Here is a 22,938-nt window from a genome sequence, read left to right as displayed (position 1 = left end):
ATCACTTTGCTACTTCGTCTCGTCTTGTACGCCTCGGCCGTGGTAGCGTTGGCTGCGGCCACACGGGTGTGTGTGTGTGTATGTGCGCGCACACACACACACACACACACACACAGAGAGAGAGAGAGAGAGAGAGAGAGAGAGAGAGAGAGAGAGAGAGAGAATGATTGAGTGAGCTATTTTGTGTGTGGTCGAGGCGTGTGCCGCCTCCCTATGGAGTGCATTTACAGATTGGGTAGTTGTATGCATCCAGTGGTGTTGGGATATGATGGTTTGTTGATGGGTTTATTGTCCTGAAGTGTTCTTGGGAGAGTGTGTGTAGCCGTGATTGCTCGAAGGTGATTTGTATTGTGAAGGTTGGCAGGAGGTGTGCATGTGTGTGTGATTCTGTGTGGCTTGGGGTGTTGGATATTTGTTGGGCTATAGAGAGGCATCTAGTTTGTGAACTGTGTGTGTTCCCATTTCCCCATCCCACTGTGTGTTAGATTTCAAGTCACCAATGTTTCGATTCATGTGTTGGAGGTCAAATCACATTTTCTCTAGCGAGGAACAAAAATGAGGCATACAAAACATTATGGATGTTGTGCACAAAATCCTTTGTTATTGGTGGTGACGAACGCAAAGCGTGACACGGCTCCCGGCGTTTTCGAGGCCGTCGAGGTCCGTGTCGCGCTTTGCATTCAATAGAGAGATAGAGGGAGAGGTAGTGAGTCTACTTGGTGCGTTTTCTAGAGATGACTCATCGACACCAGAACCTTGCTAACATGAGTGTGTGTGCATCGACCATTGGAGTTGAAATGTAGACATAGCTTCTTTACATAGTACAAATTTCCAAAGAAAATTGCTACACTAAGCCCCCTCTCTTGTGATGCAAATGTTGCCAATTCCTCCCACCAAAATACTACCAAGTGCTGACCTCTGATGAACTTGCCTCCCCCCCCCGATAGTGACCTCTCAGTACCTTTTTATAGGTGCTACCTACTTTAGATTTGGGTAATCTGGTTTGATTAGGGTAATCTAACCATGGGATACTAAGCAAAGCGGTAGGCCCTGGGTGGTTGACCCTTGCTTTGTCTTCGGAAATATTATAAGAAAAACCTCTAGGTGGGCCTTTGTGACCATGACCTAGAGGGATGAGAATTTACAAATTTGAGATTTTTTACAAGGTTTGGTTTGAAACTAGAAAAATGAAGACAACCTACGAGTTTTACTTAAGAGGGCGTTGTGGACGCGATGCCGGTGAATGGTGGCCTCGCTGGTACGTTGGTGTAGCGTATTTGTCACTTTCGGGATCGGCCGGGGCATGCCTTCGACGCCTTCGCTTGTTTTGGTGTCGACGATGCGTGATTTAGCCGCCTCCTTTCTTTTTATCGATGTCATCGATATCTTTCGGTTTTTTTATATTTTTTTTGGTGTGTGCGTACACGCGTGCGTGTGTATGTGTATATGTACATGTGTAGGCGTGTGTGTATATATGTGAGTGCGTGAGTGTGAGTGTGTATGGATAAGTGCGTTGGCCAATGTGCGTGGAAATGAAAATAATGTTAATATATATACAGAATCATTGCACAACAAAACCGAAATCCCTCGCAAATAAAACCTACACTGAAACGCCTTAAAAAAATGACCACTAAATTTTAAAAGGCCCGAAATGCGTGTCATGGGAACGGGCACCACGTGCCAATGGAAAAGAAACGAGTGAGGAAATTTATGCACTTCAAATAACAAACTGAACTGAAAGAGATGCACCACTTGAGACGGGCAGTGGCGGAGCTCCACTGCAAGAGACAGCACTCGCCCCAAACCTTAGCGCCCCTTTCAGTATTTCTTTATATTGCTTGAACTCAGTAAAATGCCGGTACTCGCGTTTTGCACCTTTACTCGGAAGAGTGCCAGAGACTGAGCCCTCTGCACATATTTAAAGGTGTTTGGCCTGTGAAAAGCAATTACATGAAAGCATCAAACTCAAACGCATTTGGCCTCAAAAGTTGGCGTTGAAAACAGCCCAGTGTAAATCACAGAAATCAGTACATCTGCCACGTCAGCAAGTCAACGCAAAATGCGATGTGTGTGTTGAGAGAGACAGGGTGAAGTGTGGGTGTGTGTGTGTGTTTTACCTTGCACCCGTATGGGCCGAGAGCGAGAGAGAGGAGGGGTTAGAAGGCTGCCTACGTGCGCCAAGGAGAGATGTGAGGGGGGAAGAGTGTGAGTGTGTGTGTGTGGTAGGAGAGAGAGAGAGAGAGAGAGAGAGAGAGAGAGAGAGAGAGAGAGAGAGAGAGAGAGAGAGAGAGAGAGAGAGAGAGAGAGAGAGAGAGAGAGAGAGGAGTGGTATATTGTTTCACTGCGCCCGCATGGGCTGTGGCAGAGAGAGCAAGAGAGAGAGTCTGAGGGAGCGCGATGCCGGGTGGCCCGTGGCCGACAAAGAGTGAGAAGGGGGGGGGGGGGGGGAGTATGAGAGTGGTCAACGGAGTGGGGAAAGGGAGGGGGAGTATAGTGGTTGTAGAGAGAGAGAGAGAGAGAGAGAGAGAGAGAGAGAGAGAGAGAGAGAGAGAGAGAGAGAGAGAGAGAGAGAGAGAGAGAGAGAGAGAGAGAGAATATACATTGTGGTGGGTTCCCACCGTGGGAAAGAGAGTGAGAGAGAGTGTGTGAGTGACGGGGGGGCGGGATTTCGGTAAGAGGTTGTGGAGGGAATGTATTGAGAGAGAGAGAGAGAGAGAGAGAGAGAGAGAGAGAGAGAGAGAGAGAGAGAGAGAGAGAGAGAGAGAGAGAGAGAGAGAGAGAGAGAGAGATAGATAGATAGTTCTATTATCGTCCTGGGAGGTCAAATATGACCTATGGGACCAAAGGAACATGTCATGTGGTGTGAGTGGAGTTCATAAGTGACTCTCGATGCTAAAAAATGACTGAAATGAGCGTCACAATAGAGAGTCCACATCGTGGTTGGGAGAGGAAGGTATGTAGGGAGAGATCATGGCTGAATATATGGGGAAAAGAGGACGTAATGTGGTCAAAAGCTGAGCACTCAAGTAGTGTATGGTACTCACTCTCTCGCACTTGACGAGGGCATAAGGTGCAAAGTCGATGACACTCCTCGCCAGTGTCCCAACGTCCTGTCTCGCAGTATAGAGAATGGGAGCTAAGACGAATGGAGGCAATGGTGCGGATCGCACTCAACGGGATGGGCTCAAGAATGTAGGAATGGGTTCGGTTACCTCGTTCCGAGAAGAAGAGAGATTTGTAGTTTGGGGCAACGTGTGTGGTGTAATGGTTGAAGCGAGAACCTCCGGATTTCTCCCAAGCCGTGATACATTGGCGTTGTAAGAAGGCCTCATTAACTTGGGAGTCGATCGACGCATCCTTGACCAAGTGACATGCATCCCATCTTCCAAACCATTTCTTGATATCAAGCATCCACCCCGAACTTAGTATTTTGCTCTTGCATGTCTTTTGAACCATTTGACTTGCTTCATATGCGATTCTAGGAATTCGATGCAAAGGGCTACGTTGTGTCTGACGCATGTACTCCACAACCCTTTGCATGCCCAAGACCTCAATGGGAAGCAATCCAGACTCAATAAGTAAGAGCATGTAGGGTGTTTGTGTCTTGACTTGGAGAAAGTTGGTGAGAAAACGCTTTTGGACATTCTCAAACTCTTTCCAAGTAGACTTCCCGATGCTTCCACCCCACACCTCCACTCCATAAAGAAGCACCGGTGTCACCAATGTGTCAAAGAGGTACTTTTTGAGAGCCCAACACTTGATCTCTCCTGCATTGCACATGTTCTCAAATGCATAATAAGCCCTCTTTCCGACTTCCAAGCGACGCATTGCACAATCCTTCCATTTATGATTGGATGGAACCTCAAGGCCAAGGTACTTGAAGTGATCTACCACTTCAAGTTTCTCATTGTTATATACAATGCATGGATTTTCATCATTGAGGGTCTTTACAAGCATAACCTTGGTTTTGGATCCATTCACGATCAGCCCGCTATGTAGGCAAAAGCGTTCCAAGACACTCATAAGCTTTTGTGCATCTTCTAAGGTATGTGCCAAGAGCACTACATCATCGGCATAAAGCAAAAGCATGATCACCGCATTTCCAATCTTAACCTCTTCTATGCCTTCTTGCTGCATAAAGTCAAGAACCATGCATTCCAATTCATCAATGAGTAGCCCAAAGAGGGTTGGGGAAAGTTGGCATCCTTGTTTGACACCAATAGTGCTTGCAAAAAATTCTGAAATTCCATCTCCCATACGTAATCGACATATCACTTTTTGGTAGATGCGAAAGACTGCATGCATAAATTCTCTCGGCACTTGAAGGCTTTGCATACGTCTCCAAAGATTTCCTCGCGGTACCATGTCAAAAGCTTTCTTGAAATCCACAAAGCAACAATACAACTTTTTTCCTTTCAATCGAGACGCTTCCATAAGAACTCGAAGAGTGACAAGGTGATCAATAGTGCTATGATGCTTTCGAAAACCTGCTTGGCCAAGTGCACGTTTGCCATTCTTTTCAGCCCATTCACTTATCTTCATCTCCATGATACATCCAAATAACTTTGCCATTAAAGAACCAACCATTATAGTGCGATAGTTGTTCACATTGTTTACATCTCCTCCTTTGTGCAAAGGTTTGATCCAATTTGCACTCCAATCATGAGGCATGCCATACTGAAGTGCAAGGTTAAACATATCGCATATCCAATATCGTGTTTTCTTGCTTGTCCATTTAATCATTTCAGCCTTGACACCTTGAAGGTCACCTGCCTTACGAGTAGCAAGTTTCTCAAGCGCGCAGCATACATGTTCAATGGTAAAGAAGGGAGACATAAACGGAAGGGAGCTACAACACTCCATCTTATCAACATTGGGTTGCTCATAGAGATTCTTACAATGCATATACATATCCTCAAGAGTCAAGTCACCAAATCTCTCAACGCGCTTGCCTTTTAGATTTTGCCAAAACTTGCCACATGCATGTGCTTTCTCTTGTGCTAAAAGAAGTTGTTTTTCGACTTCCCACCTTCTCCTCTTCTTTTGAACAAGTGCTTTGTATGTGTGTGAACATTCCAAGTAAACTTCCTTGTCTTTGATTGCATCCAATCTTAGCAAGTGTTTTCAGGCTTGACTACATTCCATGTCAAACCATTTCTTCTTGGTGCTACCCTTCTTAGACCTTTTGCAAGACATGTGTTTCACCGAAAAGCATTCCTTCGCACAAGAGAAAATTACTTCTTTGAAAACTTTCCACTTGCATTCTAATGTTGGGCTCTCTTGATGCTCTATCATGCTTAACATTTGGTCCACCATATCAGCATATATAAGTGCTCGTTTGAAGTCTAGACATAGGTACAAATGATTCACATCATGATTGGAGGCTACATGCTCGGGCCGTTTACCACACTTGAGGTCAATACATAACATCCTATGATCCGATTCCGGATTCCATTCACCAAGTGTAAAGCTTTGTATGCATTCTAGAGTGGCTTCCGAGAACAACATATAGTCAATCACGCTAGCACCGTTGTGCTTTCTACATGTAAAGTCATTGGTGCCTTGCCATAGAGATACACCATTTGCAATGAGCATTCCGGTACTATTGCACATATGTAGAAGTGACTTTCCATAGTGATCCACTTCTTTTGCATCATTAGAACTTCGATTATACATGTATGAGTCATCCATTCTTCTTGAGACATGCGGCATGTCTACTTGTTGTGTGTCGTGTTGTAGCATATTTGTGCGAGCATTCATGTCTCCAAAAACAATGACTTCACCTTGATCCTTGTAATGAGAAATGTCTTCCTCTAGTTCAACAAAGGGCTGATCTCTATCCATATTCAAGCAAGCATAAAAGTTGGAGTCATAGTGAGGAATGTAGCAACCAGCCACAAACATGACTTGACCATTTGGTGGGCTGATTTTCAGCCATAAGTAGCGTTTATACTTATCTTCTTTGACAATGGAAACATCTTTCAAACCCTTTTTGGTCATACATGCTACGCCTCCTTGGCCTCTTCGTTGCTTTGCATTTTTGGCCCACATCAAAGAATGCACATCGTATTTGTCAAATCCAAGAATTCGTTGCGCATCATGCTCCCATGTTTCGACAAGAAGTATCACATCGGAGTCATTGGTAAGCTCATCAATGCCAATTCCCGCATTCCATGGATACCCGTTACAATTCCAAAAGCTTATTCGCAAGCGTGAGTTGGTCTCATAGATCATGTGTCCCTATTTGTTGGGTGGACTTGCATCCTCCTTAAGTGGCTTTTCTTCTTGAGGTGATACCTTAAACTTCTTGCTTCTTTCCTCATATGCTTTGCGACGTACATTTTGTTGCATAATAGTGCGATCCTCATATACATTACAACCTGTTCCTTTGAGGTAGATCCAACCATTGTCAAGGATGATCTTTCTCTTTACCTCATCAGCCATGGTACATACAATAGGTCTTTCTCCCGAGCGAGGGACTCCTTGTTTTTCAACTCGATGTGCACCATAAGCCATGATTCCTGACATGCCAAAGTGTGTAGCAAAAAAATCTTCAATAGCAACTGCAAGAGATTGGGGTGTTTCCATGCTTTCCTCCTTCATTCCACGAATGACGATGTTCTTTGAGTGTTTTTGTCGTTCGTGCAATTCTTGAGTGTCCACATTCTCTACATTCTTTGCTTGGACAACGGCTTGCGTGATAGGAGATGTAGAAACCACATTATCCTTACATATATCAGCCCATGATTTGGATGCATTTCTCATCTCACATACATCATGTCGTATTGTATCTATTGTTTCCTCTTTCAATACATGATCACTCTCAACTTTGCTCAATCGCTCTTTCAATACATTCATGTCAACAAGAGAGCGTTTACATTCTTGAACTTCACTCTCAAGATGCATCAAGCGTGTTGTTTGCATTTCAAGAACCTTCTTGAGGTGCTCATTCTTCACAACGAGAGCTCTTAAAGTACCATTCTCCATTGCAAGTGCGCGCAACTCTTCACCTTGTTTGTTGACGGTTTCTTGTAACGAGATCAAGTAAGCCATGATCATTGCTTCCGTTGTTGTAGATGATGTGATTGGATTAGCATCCAAATTCCTTGGAGATTTTGCATCATTCTCCATGGCGAGTGTGGCTTTTCCACCCTTGCGAGTTTTGTCTGACATTGCCTTCAAGTCGGCAACAAAAATGCAAAGTTTTGACAGTTTTTTCAGTTCTGAGATGCTGTTACAGCAAAGCCTTCCATTACACAAAAAAATTCTGTCTTTACATCAATGCGTAGAGGGCTTCGTGCTCTTCGATTGAGGCTATAGATCACCTAAATCGGAGTTCGGATGAGCAAGTTATGGTCAAAAGAGTGAACTGCTGTCTACTAGGTCAATAAACGGCTGAGAGAGAGAGAGAGAGAGAGAGAGAGAGAGAGAGAGAGAGAGAGAGAGAGAGGGAGAGAGAGAGAGAGAGAGAGCTTGTGATTCTCTTCTATGCATGCATGGCCGCTCACTCAAAGGGAGAGAGTGAGAGCTAATTGAGGGAGGAGAAGATAGGGGGGAGGATAGGGCGTGGTCTGCCGATAGGAAGAAAACAAAGGGGGGGTAGGGGGGAGGAGAGTGACGCCGAGGGGGTGTGGACGAGAGGGAAGAGGGAAGGGTATAGTATGGCGGCCCGCTGGGCTAGGATATGGATGAGCGGAGAGAGCGGAGAGAGCGGAGAGAGAGAGAGAGAGAGAGAGAGAGAGAGAGAGAGAGAGAGAGAGAGAGAGAGAGAGAGAGAGAGAGAGAGAGAGAGAGAGAGAGAGAGAGAATATGACAAAATTGGCGACCCGCCAGGGAATATAGGAAATGTTTCTTTTATGCGCCCATTGGGCCAGGTGATGCAGCGTCAGGGTAAGTGAGAGAGAGTCGATTGGTGGAGCCGAGCAGTAGGAGAGAGAGAGCGGGCCCTCATTCTAATGGGAAGATGTGGCCGAATTGGTGGTGCCACATTGCGGGCTGATGTGACCCAACTCTCCACAATTATAACATGTGGGCGTCTGCCTCCAAAACCTACCATTGCTTTGTCCAACACCATTCCTAGGCCTTTCTTCACCTCCTGGCTGATTTGCAAACCTCCCTCGACCTCAATTATTTCCCACTTGACCTAGCATGTTTAGGCTGAGATTCTTCATTAAATCTACCACTTGCCTCATGTCTTGCCTTAGTCCATCATCTTGCACTGCTGTAGTGACCACTGCTGGCATAACCTGAGTAGTAACAGGAACCACTGGTTCATGATGAACCCCTGACATGCGACCTTGTAAAGACTCTATAGGCTGAAATTCAGACCTCATGGGCAAAGACTCCACCCCTAATTGGCTAATTTTCCTCAACTTCCACTCTTTGTTCCTTGCTACCTCTAGTGCATCTTCATATGTCCTAGGCTTCCTTAGCTCCACTCTCCAACATATATTCTCCCAAAGACCAGCCAAGAACCTATCCTTCTTCATCATGTCAGGCGGGGGTACCTGTGGTGCTAAGGCCTTGCACATCTGCTCCCATGCCAATGAAAACTTACGTATGTACGCATCTACTGGCTCACCTTCCTTTTGCACTAAATCCTGTACTTCTTGCCACACTTTGTCAGGATCTTCTCTCTTCACAAACTCCACTTCCAACCCATGCCTTAGATTGTCCCAACTCAATCTTACAGGTGGATCAGCCACATGCAACTCCTCTTCAAATGCTTTAGACCAAACTCGTGCATCACTCTTCAAACAAATTTGGAGAAGACATAACATTTGCGCAGGGTCATGAATCTCGTTGCTAATGCAGGCAACCTCCATCTTTTCCAAAAAGTTTTCCACATCTTCATCACTTCTTCCATGAAACTCCGGATAAGAGAAAGCCATGGCTACCCAAGTTACAATGCTTTGAGAACCCCTTCGAACACATGTGCAAGAACCCAAAACTTCTCACTACCCAATCCCCAGAAACTTCAAAGGAGCTCAAATTTAGATAAGGACAAACACATGCACATCAAATGAGTTTTCATAGTTAATCATCGGAATGACAACAGGCAAAGGACATTCCAGGATCTCTCGTAATCTTCTTGGCCCGAACATAAAGACTATGCGCTGTTGGAAAAAAATCTTCCTGGACACATGAATATTTATCTGGATTCTTTGAGTTAAATGAAAAGGAGTGAATTGAGGGCCATTTTGATCATCCATTAAAGCCAACCATGAAGCTCCCAAGAAGGCACACCTGACTTAACCTCTGATTTTGCCAAAAGTTCAGCAGCATAACAGCATAAATGGCTCAAAAGACCAAAAAACCAGCCATCATAACTTGGAAAAATTTTGGCAAAGTTTCCCCAGAAATAGAGCAGTAGGAACCCAAAATATAGACTGTATATGTATTCATAAACTGTCAACAATAGAACCCGAGCATCAATTAGGAATCACTAGTACATAGCCTATGGCGAGGTCACGAAAAGGGTGCTCCAGCTATCGGTATCACCGAAAGGATCTCCACATTTGAGAATCCCCCAGCTCAATAAAAACCTCACACTATCGACCCTCACACGAAGGCTAATGCAAATCGCGTATAGTCAAGTCTCAGAAATGACTATCTTCCAGACCAAGTCTCAGAAATGGCTGGGACTGCCAAATACAACCAAGTATGGCTCCACAAATGCGTACAATGGCAGTTTCTACAAGTAACGTACAATCCAACAGACAATGCGCTCAAATAGGCGGCAAGTGATGCATACCCACAACAACTGCAAGTGACATCACTGCTAGTATATCACTGTACTCCAGCTACCCGTACCTGTGTAAATCACCTGTACCTGTCCCTGTCCCTCTATCCTGTAACCTGTAACTTGTAGCCCCGAATCTTGAAGCTTGAAGCTCGAAGCAGAAGGTACTCGAAGAAGATCCTCCATGGGGCGCCAAAAGAATGTGAGCGGGATGGAAACACACACAACGCCTCTATAATGATCCGACACACACTCTTGGGATGATACACACACACATTATGGGGCACCACTCGGCTTACACAACCAGCCTGACCGAGACAGGAAACACACAGACGGAGTGAGAAGAGAGAGATTTCACACTTGCCCACTCAACACTCACACATACATACTCACACACACACTCTCCATTCAACTCAAAGGAGGAAAATTTTTGTTGTTTAGACTCAATGAAGCTCTTCCCAACACCAATGGGCAAATAGTTTACACAGTATTGAGGAAATACACCAGATACAACCACAAAGTTAAGCAGAGGCTTCACTCACCGGAGAAGATTACACATAAAAACAACAGAAAATCTATGAGGAATTTAGCAAAATGGACAGCTCCATTGCGTCTAGAACGCCTAGAAACCCCACCCTACAATGTCACAGTGCTCAAATCCGACCTCGGATGAGCAGTTTAGGGCCAAAAAATGCTCCAAAAACAGCAAAAACACACTTGCAGCTGTTCCTCCTCTCTTCTCCACGTTTTTTCTGGTATTCTCTCTGTTTTTCCAGTTTCCACACTTAGCTTTATTATTTGGGCACCCTTGGCCTTTTAGTTGACCTCAAAAGGACCCCGAACAGGCCAAAAACTGACGTCGCAGTGCATAGTTGTCACCTTTTTGCGTCATCTGCACACCTGGCACTCAACATTTTTCAATAATGTGTCTCGTAACCACGTGAAGTGGCCCCAAAAAGTGGTCCTAATGATGACCTTTCTGCATAAGTATCACAAGAAAACATCCACGTTGTGTCTGTACTTATCCACATGCAATTATTGACCCCATTTAGCCTCCTGACGCCACTAGATGCCATCTGACGCACCTGCTTACCTCATGTCGTCGACCCACGGATAGCTTCCTCGAGAAGTTTTACGCACTACCAACTCCTCATTATTATATAAAAAACACACTGGTACTAGTAATAGTGAAAATCGATGCACTATGTACATGGTGTCCTACCTGTACACATGTGGGCCCCACGTAACCACCTGGCTCTGAAAAATGGGCAATTCCTTATTTGATGCACCATGCATGTATATGTACATATGCATAATCCCTTGCTCTAAAAAACTCTTGACAACGTCGTGAACTAAGTCATATGGTTTAGCATACTCACCTAGTGAAAAATCTACGATGTCTATCTTCCATCGCGGCTTAGATGCCTTAGATGCGCCTTTCCGTTTCATTTTCTCTTCTTTTTGAGAGGCTTCTTCGTGCCTAGCACGCTTCACCCCCATGGCATCCACTTCTTCTACTTTTGCTTTCCCTTTGTGCTTCTCTCGAACTGGTTCTCCTACCTTTGCCTTCTCTTTAGCTTCCAAGCTAATAACACTCACTGCTTGGTTTACAGCAGGTGGTGGGGGTAGCGGTGGAATAATAGGTTGTGGTGGTTTTTGTTGTTATACAGGCTGAGCTTGATACCTCTGACTCGTTGACTCTTGCTTGTATGCGCAGCTTCTTGTCTTTAAGGCGGGCTACTTTCACTGCCAACTCATATGTTGTAGGAAACATTCCCTTCACCTTCTCCTTAAGCGGCGACCACAGGCCAGCAATGAAACAGTCCTTCTTCAGGAAATAGGCACTCCTTCACCTTCCTCCTGTGAGACAACCCATCTCTCCCACAAATCCACAAACTTGGAGTCGTAGGTGGCATACTCTAGCAGACCTCCCTGCTTTAATTCCGTCAGTAGCTGCCATAGCTTTTCTGAGGTTGCGCCTCCATCAAACGTCTTTACAAAGGCAGCACGTAATACATCCCATACATTTTTGGTAGCTTGGGGCAAAGCATTGTACCAAGATTTGACCTCTACTTTCATCAGTAGAGGAAAAATTTGTAGCTGTGAGGCGTCGTCATCCTTGTTGGAAACCACACAAGCGATGTTGAAATCATCCAGAAAGTTGGTGGTGACGTTGGTGCGACAAAGTTACGTTGGTCTAGTAGAATGGTTCTTGCATTGGTATGGAGTCATGCAGATACAGGTTGAGGCGGTGAAGTCAATATCAGATACCGGTAGCGTCAAGCTTGATCATGATGTGTATGCTAGATTTGGCAACTAGCAGGTCAAGCATTGGTTTTTAATCTCTAATAATTAAAATGCTCGCAGATGTAGGGAATTTACTCTCTGGCTACTCTATGGTCCCATTATTTGGCCACGGGGTTCTTTTTGGAGGACTGTTTCAAGGATTGAAGACTGAATAAGGCTATTTGTCGTGATTACGGCAAGTTCGGGGTGGTCCACACTTGGAGTGGCCGCCACTATCGGAAATGACAAGAGCAATTGAAGTGCGTCTCCAAAGGGGCGGCTAGGGCTACTTGAAGCCGGGAGTATTCGGACTTGACTACTACGACCTTGAGTTATACCCGTTTGGTGGTGCTTTGGATTGCGGTCATCCTTGAGTGGGAACAACGTGCTATGTAAGTGAAAAGCTTGGAAGTCTAAAATAATACCATGCTTTAAAAAAAAACAAGAATGGTGCAGGTTTAGGGTGGCACCACCAGATGGCGGGATAGAGCAGGACAAGTTGATGAAGGGGCATCCATGCATTTCAAGGCCACCAAGTGGTGCATGGATTGAAGCAACCAACAGGTGGAAGCCATACATGGAAGAAGTCGTCCACAGCCTGTGAGAAGAGGAGGGAAAGTGACACCAGACAGGGGGGTTGCCAAGTGCGTGAGCAAGAGGCAGGAGATCCGGCCATGCAAGGGAGTGCCACGGGGAGGGCATGGGAGGATGGAGTTAAGCCTAAAGAGCTGAAAAAAAGCCATCAACAAAGAGGGCACTGTTGGAGAGAGGGGGCCTGATTGGAGCCATCCCCTTTGCAGATAGTAAGTAGCACTACAGTAAAGGAGGGTAGCCATGTAGTGAGCAGGGGAGAAGGTCGAAGCCAAGGGGTTATATGAAAGTCCGTAATGAGTAAGTTGGAGGCATGCTACAGAGGGTCGAACAGAACCGGTGGTGAAAGGCGCCATGAGCTGCAGTAAAGAGGTGAACATGTGGTGGTCGTGCATGGGAGTCAGAACCGCCATGAGGTGCAACCAACTGGGGGCAAGTATGAGAGCATGAAGTGGGCCGCTACGGGCTACCATCTATTGTGGCATGGCTGCATCTCAAAGAAGCAGGCCAGTGAGAGCTTGTATATGACAATGGGGAGCCGCCAGGATTGTTGAAGCCGAGGGCTTGCCTTGGAGCAAGTGTAGAAGGTCATCAAGGGATACGAGCTACCATAGGGGAGGTGGGCTGCCAGTGAACTGAAAGGCTGGAGGGCTCTAGAAAGCAAGGCCAAGCAAAAGCATCATCTGAAGGGTTTGGACAGGGCCTTGAAAAGGCGTTGCATAGGCCAAGGGCAAACGGAGGCAGAATGAGGTCGGCCAATTTGTTTGGAAGAAGGGGTGACCAGGTGTGTTGAAGGAAGGCCATACGTGTAGGGGCCGACCTCGATCATATCTGTATATGTCGCATTAAAGACTATCCTAACTTTAATCAAAAGCTCATTGTTCTTCCCACTCCATCTATTGTGTCTTGGCATCTTTCTTTGTGCTCAAAGCTTGGGGCTTGTGTGTGGACCCTTGGAGTTTGTGTATAGCAAAGAGAGAGAGAGAGAGAGAGAGAGAGAGAGAGAGAGAGAGAGAGAGAGAGAGAGAGAGAGAGAGAGAGAAATAGCATGTGTGAGTGCAAGAGAGATCAAGAGATGGAGGGAATGATTGCCACTATGTTATATTGCTCGAGGTTTGTGCTATGTGTTGAGCTATTGACGAGTTTGTGTTGGTAAGGTGCATTTAGTTAAGCGGGTGTAGTCATGAATTGTGCAAATTACGAGCTTAGTAGTAAAACCATATAGAAAATATAGTGTGTGTGAGTCTATCCGAGTGGCTTGGGGGGTTGGATATCTGCTGGGCTATAGAGAGGCATTTAGTTTGTGTACTGTGTGTGTTCCCATTTCCCCCATTCCAACGTCTTCTCCCTTCTTTCCACTGAACGTGGGGAAAGAAACACTTGCCATGGTAGTGACTCAGGAAATAACAAACTTTAAAAAAAAAAAAAGATTAATGACAGTAGCGGCTCATAGCGGCTTTTTACAGGGTTGGGTGGATAGATTAAAACAAGATAAAGATGGAAACATTGAAGGAGTGGTGGTAATCCAATATGGGGAGAATGATAGGGTTTGGGGAGCTAAGGATTTCTCCTAGCACCGCAGCACCGAACAAATACCCAATCTTCTGTCGGTAGAATTTCCTATCTACATAAATATTCACATGCATATGTTGCAGAAATTTAAATGGAAACGTTGTTGGCCTTTTTTTCATCATGCACAGAGGGTGGAGCACTTACTTATAATCTTACCATGCCGGTGTTGATGAGTCGGCACATCCACAAGAGGTCGTTGCCTTTCATAGGCTCTACTTTTCCTTCGTCGCTCAGCACGTGCGGGGTGATGGCGACGCGTCTGACTACTCCTAGCCTTTTGGCTAGCAGCAAGCAACTGCAGATAATTACCGTAGTCTGCACATTGCATGAACTCCACTCCATTCAGCTATAACTCGTCTCCAGCGCATTGGGTTTCACCACTTCTCCTTCAGAATTGTCGAAATAGACTGGCAATACTCACATGCGCCTTGCGAATCGGTATGCGACCTTCCACCGCTAAGCCTTGGATGACCTTCTCTTTGGAAAACTAGATACGACCCGGATTTCCAAATTTGAAGCACTCGCGTGGCCGGATGCTTCTTTCTTTGGGGTCATGTGCTTCCAGACTGGCTTAGCCTTTCCTTACCTTTGGCTCGAGTAGCCCCTTTAGGCCATTTTGGACTAGAGGTTATACCTTTGATTGCAGTTTCCTTAGGGAAGAGAGGCCTTACCGTTTTCTTTCCTCCTTTGATATGGAAGACCTCCTCGCGGTGAATGTCGATGTAGACGATTTCAGCCCCTTCAATGCCTTCGTTGTTGGCACTCATTGACAGTGTGATTTGGTTGAGAGCAGTAATAGCACTTCATAGGCCTCCCACCTGATGCTCTCAATTTGTGGTTAGAACGAGTAACACAAAGATGGGGAGCTTACCTCTTGAATACTGAAAACACTACAGCCTAGCAGTAGTACTTCAATGAAGGCAGCTAGTGCCTCTTTAGTCTCCTCCTCTTTCGTCCTCCAGTTAGAGAATTCCTTCAGTCATTTGTCCATGATTGATGATGTGCGTTGCTTTCAGTATCGTAAATTGAAGGCTTCCGAGAAGCCCTCCTCAATGGGGTACCAAATGACAAATGCAAAGCGCGATACGGACCCCGACGGCCTCGAAAACGCCGAGAGCCGATACACGCCGCAAGTCGGTCATGGTGAAGCGAACAGGGGACACCACCTAGCTTTGAGCAGCTAGGACGCAGACAACGGTGATTTGAAATATCACTGACTCTACACACACACACACACACACACACACACAGAGAGAGAGAGAGAGAGAGAGAGAGAGAGAGAGAGAGAGAGAGAGAGAGAGAGAGAGAGAGAGAGAGAGAGAGAGAGAGAGAGAGAGAGAGAGAGAGAGAGAATAGACAGGTGATGAAAAACCTCAGGGGTGTGAGGGAGAATTATTCTCTTGCAATATTTACAGAAACCTTATTTCCGACGAGGTGGCAATTCATGGTGATAGAGAAATAGAGGGAGAGGCAGTGAGCCTACTTGGTGCGTTCTCTAGAGATGACTCACCAATACCAGAACCTTGCTAACATGAGTGTGTGTGCATCGAACATTAGAGTCGAGATGTAGACATAGCTTCTTTACATAGTACAAATTCATAAAGAAAATTGCTACACTAAGCCCCCTCTCTTGTAAGGAAATTGTTTCCAATTCCTCCCACCAAAATACTACCAAGTGCTGACCTTTGATGAACTTGCCCCCCCCCGATAGTGACCTCTCAGTGCCTTTCTATAGGTGCTGGCTGCTTCAGATTAGGGTAATTTGGTTTGATTAGGGTAATCTAATCAGAGGAGACAAAGCAAGGCGGTGGGCCCTGGGTGGTTGACCCTTGCTTTGTTTTGGGAAATATTATAAGGAAAACCTCTAGGTGGGCCTTTGTGACCATCACCTAGAGAGATGAGAATTTACAAATTTGGGATTTTTTACAAGGTTTGGTTTGAAACTGGAAAAATGACGACAACCTACGGGTTTTACTGAAGAGGGCGTTGTGGATGCACTGCCGGTGAATGGCGGCCTCGTTGGTGCGTCGGTATAGAGTATTTGTCACTTTCGGGGTTGGCCGGGGCATGCCTTCGGCGCCTTTGCTTGTTTTGGTGTCGACAACACATGATTTAGCTGCCTCCTTTATTTTTGTCGATATCATCGATGTCCTTCGGTTTTTTTTATATTTTTTCTGGTGTGTGTATAGGTGTGCATGTGTATGTGTATATGTGCATGTGTAGGCGTGTGTATATATGTGAGCGCGTGAGTGTGAGTGTGTATGGATAAGTGCGTCGACCAATGTGTGTGGGAATAAGAATAATGTTAATATATATGTATTTATTTATTTTTTTCCTTTTTTTAACGCTGCTTACTACAGAAGTGGCGACGCAGAGAGCGTGAGTGAGAGAGAGAGTGTGTGCGAGGGGTGTGTGCGTGTGTGCTGAGAGAGACGGGGTGAAGTGTGTGTGTGTGTGTGTGTGTTTTACCCTACGCCCGTATGGGCCGAGAGCGAGAGAGAGGAGGGATTAGAAGGCTGCCTGCGTGCGCCGGGGAGGGATGGAAGGGGGAAAGAGTGTGTGTGTGTGTGTGTGTGTGTGTGGTGGGTGAGAGAGAGAGATAGTGGTATACTTTTTCATTGCGCCTGCATGGGCTGTGGCAGAGAGAACGTGAGAGAGAGTCTGAGGGAGCGTGATGTCGGGTGGCCCATGGCCGATGGCCGACAGAGAGCAAGAAGGGGGGAGAGAGAGAGAGAGAGAGAGAGAGAGAGAGAGAGAGAGAGAGAGAGAGAGAGAGAGAGAGAGAGAGAGAGAGAGAGAGAGAGAGAGAGAGAGAGAGAGAGAGAGAGAGAGAGAGAGAGAGAGAGATCTTGTGATTCTCTTCTATGCCTGCGGGGCCGCTCACTCAAAGGGAGAGAATGAGAGCTAGTTGAGGGAGGAGAAGATAGGGGGGAGGATAGGGTGGTGGGTCCACCGGTGGGAAGAAAACAAAGGGGGGGGGGGGAGGGATAGGGAGGAGAGTGAAGCCGAGGGGTGTGGACGAGAGGGAAGAGAGAGGGGTATAGTATGGCGGCCCGCTGGGCTGGGATATGGACGAGCGGAGAGAGAGAGAGAGAGAGAGAGAGAGAGAGAGAGAGAGAGAGAGAGAGAGAGAGAGAGAGAATATTACAAAACCGACGGCCCGCCAGGGAATATAGGAAATGTTTTTTTTATGCGCCCATTGGGCCGGGTGATGCACGGGCAGGGTAAGTGAGAGAGAGTGGGTTGGCGGAGCCGAGCAGTAGGAGAGAGAGAGAGAGAGAACGAGCCTTGTTGGCTAATTGGAAGATGTGGCCGAATTGGTGGCGCCAAGCCAATGGTTAAACCTAGGGGTGGTGAATGTTAAAGAAACTTTTTTTTTTCTCTTGGTAATATTCTCTCCACTTCTTGGGGTTTAGTTCTTCCAATCGCGTTTTCGAAAACCGGCGGTCACAGTGGGAATGGACTGGGTGTGTTCCAAAGTTCATTGTCTTAACAAAATCTTGGAGGTGGTATGCTCATAGCTCATGAATGGGGATTCTTGGGCGTAGCGTGGTCTACGTTTTAGCATTCTTTGAGGCAAGTGGTGCTCATCAAGGTGGCATTCTTTTTGGTGATAGGTTGGTTTGCACCCATCATCTTGGCATACCTCTAGCTTGCTCAAATTTTTCCCTATCCTCATCAATTACATCTTGTAAATGTGCATCCAAAAATGGCTAATCTGTAATGTTATTTGAAACTTGTATAGGATGTACATGTGCCTCATAAGGACTTAAATGTACTCCCATTATTGAATAGAGAAACAAAATGTCATTTACATTTTGTGAGCTTGTATTTGTCTCCTTGTTGGTACATGCCAACAAGGATTGAAACTTTCATAGGATGCATATGTGCCTCATTAGGACAAATGTTATTTGTAACTTGTATAGGATGCATATGTGCCTTATTAGGACTTAAATGTATTCTCGTTATTGAATAGAGTAACAAAATACTATTTAAATTTTGTGAGCTTGTATTTTTCTCCTTGGTACATGCCAACAAGGACTGGAATGCATCTTCCACAAAGATGGCATGGCATTTGTGGATGATACAATCTATAGCCTTTTCTTTCTAAAACGTAACCAAACAATATACATTTCACAACCTTATCATCCAATTTTGTGCACTATTTCTTAAGCATTAAATCATAAGCCAAGCAACCAAACATATGCAAGTGACCACTGGATGGCTTCTTGCCATGCCAAACCTCATAAGGAGCGAGGGAATGCAATGCTTTAGTGGGACACCTATTTACATATGCATCACACATGATAGACTCAAGCCAAGATGCATGTGACAAAGCTTGACTTTTGACAATACATCATTTCATGTCCATAAGTGACCAAATTTTTCTCTCTACAACACTATTTTGCTTAAGGATATAGGTCACTATACATTGGTCTTTTATCCCGTGACTAGCTAGAAATGCATTGAAATCTTGATAATCCCCCTTCAATGAGAACAGAGGGTGCTGACACTATAGCTAAATATATTTTCAACCATAAGCAAAAAATTCTTGAGAAGCACATAAATAATTCATATTTTTCCTTAAGTGCATACACCCATGCATGGTTGGAGCATCATATCAATGAAAGTCACTAAGTACAAATGTTTCCCAAAACAAGGAGCATTTATTGGACCAAAAAAATCATGTACAAGACGCAATTTGTGCATCGTCTACACATATGACCAATCTTTGGAAAATTTGAACTTTGCATTTTGCCCAGAATATGGCCTTCACATACATGTTTCAATGGGGGGCAATGAAGAAATCATATCAGGTTTCTATAAACATAGAAAACTAGAAAATTTGAGATGAGAAAAACAAGCATACAAAAATTTTGCATCTAAAACAATCTTCAAATAAAAAAATATGCATACTGAATCTTTCACAAAATTCCTATATGCATTGAGCTTATACAGCCCATGAAACACAAAGTACCAGATCCCACAATAATATCATGGAAATTGGGATCATGCATAGTACATATGCCATCCCCAAACTTGACTACAAGACCAAATTTTGAAAGTGAAGACACATCTTAAAATATTCTTCTTGATCTCAGTTACATAAGAAGCAACAAAAGTGTGAAAAAGTTGACACCTATGTTAGGAAGTACAATCTTCCCAATTCCCTAACTGGATAAGAGGCATTGTTGGCACACATGATAATATTCTTGTTAGGGATAGTCTCAAGAGTACTTCCCAATTCCCTAAACCGGATAAGAGGCATTGTTGGCACACATGATAGTATTCTTGTTAGGGATAGTCTCAAGAGTACTAAACAAATCATGATGAGATTTAAAATTCTTAGATGCACCACTGTCAAAGTATTGAACATGATCCACAAATTTTGTAACACATGAATTATGAACAAATGGGTCATAATGACGTTGCACACTAATAGCTCATTTTGTATCTTGCACGACATTAACCAAATCTACACTGGAAGAAGCATTTGCAATGGCTATATTTGTCTCTATCTTTGGACCCTCTTTAGATTTTAGCTTATGGCATTAATTGATGATATCGTTTACCTTACAATAAATATATTTTACCTTTAGCTTAGGGCATTGGTTGATGAGATCATTTGCCTTACAATAGTCACATTTCACCTTCTTTTTTCCTTTTTTCACCAGACTTCTTATACCTATTTTTGTTTGAAGAAGTAGTAGATGTGGGGGCAATCCTGCTACTTGTAGAAGCATTCAAAGTGTGAAGAACGGCATTCTTCTTTTGTTGTGCAGTCATATTACCTATTCAAAAATATGCTGCTTAGCCCTATTTTTTTGGATTGGGCCTCTTGCAACAATACATGGATAAGAACATCAAACTTCACATCATCTTTACCCTTTGTCACAAGCCTAAAGGTGGAGACAAAAATCCAATAGAATTATGGCAAAGCATAAAGAGTTATTTTCACAAGAGTACTATCATGAATAATCTTACCAATGACACTTAACTTCTCATTGAGATTTTAATCCCCGTAAGAAATATATCCGTATCATCCTCATCATGCATAACCTTGGATTCTAGCTCCTTATGTAGATAAGCAACTTTTTCCGAATTGTTACTTGCATATAGAAAGCTAGCCTATTCCATACCTATATTGATATTCTTGTAGAGAAAATGAATGGAGTAGAATGCTTAGAAAAAATTGAAATCAATGCATGAGTGTTAGGTTCTTCAAGCCCAATACTCGCTATAGGAAATACCTCCTAAAGGCATGCACATCACTTCTAGTCTGCATGGCCTACGTTATATATTGTAAGGTGTTTTAGAAAGCAATCATCAATCAAAAGTAGCGTTATTTTTTGTTCACGAGCTCTATTGCCTTTCTCTCTCGCTCTCTCGTTTCTCTACAGCCTCCTCGACATGGCCTGCCCAAGGCTCCACCCGCCATAGCTTCGTAGCTTAACACGGGTATCAGAGCCACACTAGGGATAGAAGAGCAAGTTCAAAGGGGCTTGAGAGTTGAGATTGAACGGTTGCTATTGTGGAGGGCTGAGATCGACACATAAAGAAAAACTTCAGACACGCTGTGCTTCACACTAGGAGGTCCATATTGTGGAGGAGAGTGTGGCACTACAGAAGCGATCTTACAGAAGCTGAGCAAAGAGGCTCATGTGTTGATGTCTTTCCAGGAGGCTCAAAACGCCATCGTCAAAAGTTACATTACTCCTATCCTATCAAATACAATAATGAATACAAAGGTTCAATAAAGAGGTGTAAAGGCTATCGATTAGCTCGTAATCAGAAGTGTCTCCATGAATCTGCTATGTAGCTTGTCATCACTATCGTATCACCAAACATATCTTCATGTTGTCATCAATATGACATCACCAAACATATCTTCATAAATCTTTTATTGTCACCAAGTTTATCTTCATAAAATCAATTCTTTGATGAATCCTACATAGATCATAGACTAAAAAAAACATAGTCATGAAAATTATTAGCATCGTTAGTGAAATAGTTTACGTTCACAATGCCATAAGAGATGGTTTGCAACGCCACTCTTTTGACGACATATATATACGCACGAAAACATATGGTACATAGAGTATGAACGTAAAAGTACAAGATGCGTGATTACGTTGTCAGGAGTTTTTCGGAGCAAGGGATTGCGCATATGTACATACACATGCATGGTGCATCGAATAAAGTATTGACCAATTTCCATAGCCAGGTGGTTACGTGGGGCCCACATGTGTACAGGTAGGACAACATGTACATACTGCATCGATTTTCACTATCACCAATACCAGTATGTTTTTTCTACAATAATGAGGAGTTTATAGCACGTAAAGCTTCTCGAGGAAGCTATCCGCGGGCCGATGACATGAGGTAAGCAGGTGCGCCAGATGGCATCTAGTGGCGTCAAGAGGGCGAATGGGGTCAATATTTGCACGTGGATGAATACGGACACAAAGTGGTGTTTTCTTGTGAGAGTTATGCAGAAAGTTCATCATTAGGACCAGTTTTTGGGGCCACTTCACGTGGTTGCGAGACGCATTATTGAAATGAAATGAGTGCCAGGTGTGCGCATGGATGCAACAGGGTGACAACTATGCACTCTGAGGTCAGTTTTTGGCCTGTCCGGGGTCCGTTTGAGGTCATCTAAAAGGCCAAGGGTGCCCAACTAATAAAGCTAAGTGTGGGAATAGAAAAAACAGAGAGAAGACCAGAAAAAACGTGGAGAAGAGAGGAGGAACAGCCGCATGTGTGTTTTTATGGTTTTTGGAGCCTGTTTTGGCCGTAAACTGCTTATCCGAAGTTGGATTTGAGCACTTTGACATTGTAGATTGGGGTTTTGGGCCGTTCCGGACGCGATGGCGCTGTCCATTTTTCCAAATTCCTCACTCTTTTTCTGCTGTTTTTGTTCTGTAAGTTTCTCCTATGAGCGAAGCTTCTGCTCCAATTTGTGATTGTATCTGGTATATTTTACCCATTTTGTGTGAGCTATTTGCCCATTGGTGTTGGCCCAAGCTCATTTGTATCTAAACATCACAAGTTCTCCTCTTTTGAGCTGAGTTTTTTGGGTGTGTGTGTGTGTGTGTGTCTCTGTGTGGAGTGGGCAAGTGGATAGTTTCTCTCCTCTCACTCTATAGGTGTGTTCCCTGTCTCGGCTAGGTGTGTTGTGTAAGCCGAGTGGTGCCCCTTAGTGTGTGTGTGTATCTTCCCAAGAGTGTGTGTCGGATCGTTATAGAGGTGCTGTGCGTGTTTTCATCCCGCTCACATTCTTTTGGTGCCCCCACGGAGGATCTTCTTCGAGTACCTTCTGCTTCGAGCTTCGAGCTTCGAGATTGGGGATTACAGGTTGTAGGTTGAAGATTACACGTTACATGTTACAGGTTACAGGGACAGGTACACGTACAGGTGGCTAGAGTACAGTGATATACTAGCAGTGGTGTCACTTGCAGCTGTTGTGGGTATGCATCATTTGGCGCTTGTTTGAGCGCATTGTCTATTGGATTGTACGTTACTTGTGGAAACTGCCATGGTACGCCTTTGTGGAGCCATATATGGTTTTATTTGGCAGCCCCAGCCATTTCTGAGACTTGGTCTGGAAGATAGTCATTTCTGAGACTTGACTATACACGATTTGCATTAGCCTTCGTGTGAGGGTCGATAGCGTGAGGTTTTTATTGAGCTGGGGGATTCTCAAATGTGGAGATCCTTTCGGTGATACCGGTAGCTGAAGCACCCTT

This window comes from Adiantum capillus-veneris, chromosome 11, assembly GCF_014529385.1.
Source record: "Adiantum capillus-veneris isolate H3 chromosome 11, ASM1452938v2, whole genome shotgun sequence".
Taxonomy (NCBI): Eukaryota; Viridiplantae; Streptophyta; class Polypodiopsida; order Polypodiales; family Pteridaceae; genus Adiantum; species Adiantum capillus-veneris.
Note: the sequence above shows the minus strand (reverse complement) of the source record.